The sequence below is a fragment of the Hippocampus guttulatus genome, chromosome 12 (assembly GCF_054856545.1).
Source record: "Hippocampus guttulatus isolate MCC_2025c chromosome 12, RoL_Hgut_1.0, whole genome shotgun sequence".
Taxonomy (NCBI): Eukaryota; Metazoa; Chordata; class Actinopteri; order Syngnathiformes; family Syngnathidae; genus Hippocampus; species Hippocampus guttulatus.
The window spans coordinates 21,061,684-21,067,401 of NC_141272.1; the positions used below are offsets into that span (position 1 = coordinate 21,061,684).

At 41.8% G+C, this 5,718-nt stretch overlaps 1 pseudogene; it reads right to left on the reverse strand.

Moving 5' to 3' along the window:
• Positions 1-325: 325 nt before the first annotated feature.
• LOC147197790 (uncharacterized) lies at positions 326-1,452 on the reverse strand (annotated as a pseudogene).
• Positions 1,453-5,718: the final 4,266 nt, after the last annotated feature.

Sequence of the window (5,718 nt, forward strand, 5' to 3'; positions counted from 1 at the left end):
AGGAGTGTTGATTTGTATAAGCTTCGCTTGACCATACTAAATGGGCATATAGCCCTGCTCCCCATGACCGCCGTGCATGGGACCGGATCTTGGTCTTATTAAAAAAAAAAAAAAAAGTGGACCGACAGCATTTCTAGTTGAGGACCACTGATCAATTGTATCAAAAGCTTTTTTTAGATCTAGAAAAATCCCAAAAGTATATTCTTTGTTGTCTATATTAGTGGCTATTACTTCTACAAGCTCCATTACTGCCATTGAGGTATTCCGTTTTTCTCTGAAGCCATATTGATTTTCACTTAATAACACATATTTTTGTCTGAAGTTATCAAGTCTGCAAGAAAATAGTTTTTTCTAATATTTTTGAGAATTGTGGTAGCAGTGATATTGGTCTATAATTTGTAAATAAGTGTCTTTATCCACTTTTAAAAAATGGAATGACTTTTGCTGTTTGCATTTTTGATGTAAAAATACCAGCTTTAAATGAGAGGTTGCATATGTATGTAAAAGGTCACACTACGAGTTCTATAATCTGTTTTACTATTGTCATATCAATATTAAAGCAATCAGTTGACATTTTATTTTTAAATGTTTTTACAATATTTAATATTTCATTATGATTCACAGCAGTAAGAAACATTGTGGATGAGATTTTTTCCATGTATTTATCGTTTTCAAAAGAATTTATTGGATCAGGAATTTGTTTTGCTAGGTTACTGCCGATATTAACAAAATACTAATTAAATTCATTATTTCTGCAGTTCTCTTAATAATGGCATTTTCGTCTTTCATAAAGTACTCTGGATAATCTGCTTTTTTAGAGCTATTTCTAATTACATAATTTAATATTTTCCATATTTCTTGAGTGTTGCTTTTATTCTGCTCTAATAATGTATGGAAATAATCTCTCTTACTAGTTCTTATAATATTTACTAATTTGTCTTTATAGGTATTATATTTTATTTCAGCATGTTTGGTTCTGAGTTTTAGAAAAGATTGATATAAATTGTTGTTCTTTCTACATGCGTTTTATATGCCTTTTGTTATCCATGACTTACTTTGGTCTTTGTATTTTCTGGAGACCTTAATTACTGGGAAATGTTTGTCATATAAAGAGGTTATGGTTGACTGAAATGCGTCAAACGCTGTATTTGGATCTTCGTTTGTGTAGACCTCAGACCAATTTTGCTTGACTAGGTTGAGCTTGAAAGCTGCGATGGAATGTTGGGTTCTGAGTCTTATTTCTGATATGTGAGTTGTTGATTTAGTTTTTCTATCAAAATAATTATAAAAGACTGCAAAGACCGGGAGATGGTCACTTATATCAGTTATAAGAAGTCCACTTTCCATTTTATGGTCAATCTTATTTATAAATATATTATCTACTAATGTGGCCGTATCGACTGTTATTCTACTGGGTTTCAGGATTACTGGGAAAAGACTGTTGCTATACATAGTATTTATGAAGTCTATTGTTTTTATGTCCATTTGGGTTTAATAAGTCGATGTTAAAGTCGCCACATATTATTCGTGTTTTCTTATCATTGGAAAAACTTAGCATATCTGTCAGTTTTTTATTAAATGTGTCAAGACAAGATCCTGATGTCCTATAAATGCAGCTTATGATGACATTTGATGCATTTTTAATATGTAGTTCAATCGTTAGGCAGTCCATTAGATTCTCTGTTGTAATAACAATAATAATAATGCATTACATTTGCAAGCACCTTTCACAACACTCAAGGACACTTTACAACCAAGAGCAATAATAAAACCACAGATAAAATATAAATTCTTGTACTTCCCTAGAAAAACTATCAAGTTGGGTGTGTTGTGTCAAGTATCATCTTTACAAATCCTTTAAAGTGTTCCTGTTGTTGCTGCATAAGCACTGTAAAAAGCTCTTTTTGTTGCAGGAGTAATTCATTGACTTGCGTGAGGGTCATCAATTCTTCATCCTGCTTTGCATTTTGTTTCTGTTTGGGAGGCATCTTTCGGGCTTTGTAGCTAGACGGCTGTCAGCTAGTTGTTGACGTGTCCAGTGGGCTTGCTGACAATCAGGATGTTGATGACGTGGCAGTGGATTTTTTAGCTTCCCTGGGCAATATAGCCACGGTAGTCGAGTGAATTGTTTGGCTGCTGCTGCCGGGTTCACGGTTCGGTTAGTTCGCTTTAAGTGGTGGCTCCAGATGCTTGTGCTGGGACCAAAGGGTCGACCGCCGCTGGAGTTCGGAACAAATCCTTTCGCTCGCTCACGCTGGTTGGCTCTCGCTAGCTTACGCTGCCTTGGTAGTCGGTGAGTTCAGCCGCCGCTGCTGCTTGTTGTTGTTGTTGTTGAGCGACCGCCAACCGGGTCCCAAAGCGGCTCCTAAAGCCACAGCGACCCGGGTACCTGCAGACCCAGTTGTCGGCCCTTGACTGGGAACTGTTCGAAGCCCGAAGGCACACCCAAAACCGCTTGGAGGTCATTCCCGAGTTAGGCCGCCGCTGCTGCTGCCGTGTTCGCTGATCAGCCGGTTGGCCTTCCAGGGGTGGACTCAGCTGCTCGTGCCGGATCAATGGATCGACCGCCGCCGGTTCCCCAGGGGTGGATTCAGCCGCATGTGCCGGACCAATGGGTCGACCGCCGCTGGAGCTCCAAACGAACGCTGGCTGCTCGCTCACTCACGCTGGCTGCTCGCTCTCGCTGGCTGCTCGCTCTTCGCTGGCTGCTCGCTCTCGCTGGCTGCTTGCTCTCGCTGGCTGTCATCTGCCTCGCAGTGAAAAGAAATACCACAGACCAAACAGGGTCTAAACCCCTCGAGGGTGCTACCTCTCATGTCCTCCTGGTCCTGTAATTGATCCAACAGTTGTTGTTGTCCACCGTTTCAAATGCTGCGGTCAAATCCAAGTAAACAAGAAACCTAGTCTCCGGTGTCATTTGCCAGGATATCCATCCATCCATTCATTTTCTGACCCGCTTTATCCTCACAAGGAATCTATTGCACATTTCAGGGGAAGAGGCTGTGCTAATAGGCTAAGGGTGTTTAAGTACTAACTGGATAGTTTTAAATGGGGCACATGGATTTTGATGATTTGCCTCAATAAGATTTTACAGATGTTGCTTTTTGCCTCTGTAACTGTGCTCTGGTTACAACACCAGCAGCCTTTGCGGGTTTGATAAGCTTGTCTTTTATTCCACCTGGGTTCAGCTTTGCGACGTTCCTGTATAGCTATGCGAGTTCTTTCGTTGAACAAGTGGAACCAAGAGCTAAGTTACTCCTTCTTCGAAGAGCAAAGGTCATCAAAGGCATCATAGAATCAACCAGCGGGAGAGTTTAAAATTCTTCAGCTGTACTCAGATCACAGCTGTAAGGTAAGAAATTGCAAAGTCCACCACTTTCAAATTTGAGACCTGTAGACTATAAGAAAGAACAAAGTCTAAACCATGTCCTTGTTTGTGAGTGGGCATAGAATGAAGGATGATTCTCAGCCTGCTTCGTGGGGGAATGCCCATTTTCCATCTTGTCAAATTCAGATTCAACACCACTACCAGAAGACTGTTGTCCCCTGCTGCAGGCGGTAATGAATCAAGGTGGTTTGAAGTAGCCCTTCTGCAACAAGGATCTCAGTGTCTCATGGTGTGTTCCAAAGTCGCCTGGTGTTCATGCGGTGCATGTTGGTCCCAACAGTCTCCAATCGATCCACCATTTATTTATTATGATTATTTCAGATTACAAAAAATTGCATCTATTATGCCCGTGAGTAGTACTGGTTGAATAGTGCATTTTCTAAACACGATGGTACTACATATACTGTGCTCGCAAAAAAGAAAAAAAAAAGGTAAAGAAAATTAATAGCTTTTGAATACTTTTGAATGAAAAAGCAAAGACATGTCTGTTAGGTGTTAATTTGTGGAATATTTATGAAAATGATTTGAAAACATGTGGTTCAATTATTTCCTTTAAACAAATGTTTTAATTCAAGGTACTGATGAAATACTATGCATCAATGGTAAGAGAAACTACACAAAAACTGTAAATTCTTAGTTTTACTTTGATACTTTTGTGTTGATGTGTTGTGGTCAATGATTTTCTTTGACAATGTAAGAAAAAGGGCATAACCTTGATCAGCTGTAGCTTCACCCTATGCCTTTTCGAATGGCCTGTCTTCTTGGAAAAACTGTCGTGACTGCTTTGTTTTGGTAAATGGGCTGACACTAACAGCACTTTTTGACTTTGGGTCCTTAAAGCGCTTTACACAGTTTCCTTATTCACTTACTGACGATGCAGCATCAGGGGCAACTGGGAGTTCAATATCCTGATCAAGGACACTTTGGCATGGTCGCAATTGCTGGGGATTGAATCACCAACCTCTGGGTTGGGAAACAACTACTCTACCACTGAGCTATGCCGCCCCCATTTTATTTTTACTGTTGCTGACTGAGTAAATTAATACATCTTATTGCGCCATCAGGCTGGAGAGGTTTGTGTGTCACAATTATCATAGAAGCTAAGTTTAGGCCACTGGTAGGTTCACCCATGGAAAACAGGTCCTGGGTAGAGGACCAGACAAAACACGACAAGACAAAGACAACAAAACAGTATTGGTCTTCCATCGCTCGGTCATGGGTAACCGGCGACCATGTCTGGTGGCGCAGCTCGATAGGAAGCACCTGGTGGCTGGGCCTGTACCCATGCAACATGGGTTCCTCTTCCCATAAACTCACCACTTGTGGGAGAGGCAATGGGGGTGAGGTGGAATGTGGCCCGCATGGTGGCCCATGGCGGGAACCTTGGCCGTACAATCTCTGGCTTTAAGAAGCTGGTATCGGTTAACATCAACTCTTCCGCAAGAATGGAACCTGAGCTGTTGCCTCGGAACACCTTGGAATTCCCCTGAAAAGTTGGACGAAGTGTCTGTGGAGAGGGAAGGCTCCTGTCTCCTCTACTCAACCCCAGATAAGCCAAACAAAATGGATGGTTGGAAACAGAATACAACTATGTGGAATTGATCCAAATCCAATTAACCCAGGAGGAAACCACATGAACCGAAAATGTAAATGAAAGTTTGCAATGCAAATTTTAATTGGGTTGAAAGAGAACGTGCATGCTCAAGGGATTTTTTAAAAATGACAAAGGAATAGAAGAAAAAAAAAGTCAGTATAGGAAACAAAGTTAACACAATTTTGTATGAGTCCATTATAAAAGGTGTACAATTTATGCACACACGCACACACACACATACACACACACAAATGCATGCACGTGCAAGAGTGTGTTTGATAGAACAAGGTCCTGATATCATACAAAACACTTTCTGTATGACAGAGCAAAGAGGGTGCATGTGTGTGTGTGTGTGTGTGTGTGTGCGTGCGTGTGTGTGTGTGTGTGTGTGTGTGTGCGCGCGCGTGCGTGTGTGTGTGTGTTTGCGCGCGCGTGCGTGTGTGTGCGCGTGTGCAGGTGCGCGCACGCCAACATCCTCTTCATGGAGATGACCCAGGGGACCGAGTAGTCTGCTCAGCCTTCTCATGATGATTGATTCTGGCAGGCCCCACACACCCCAGCCGCCCAGCTAAATTAAAAGCCTATTTTGTAATGTTATAAAGCGAACAAATGGTTGTAGGGTTGGTTTGGTGTGTGGATGATGTGTGGGTGGGTGGGTCACAGCCGGGGCACTCTCCAGAGTCTTTAGTATCATCTAACCCTCAGAGGATAGCCAGATGGGGGTCTCTTCCATGCC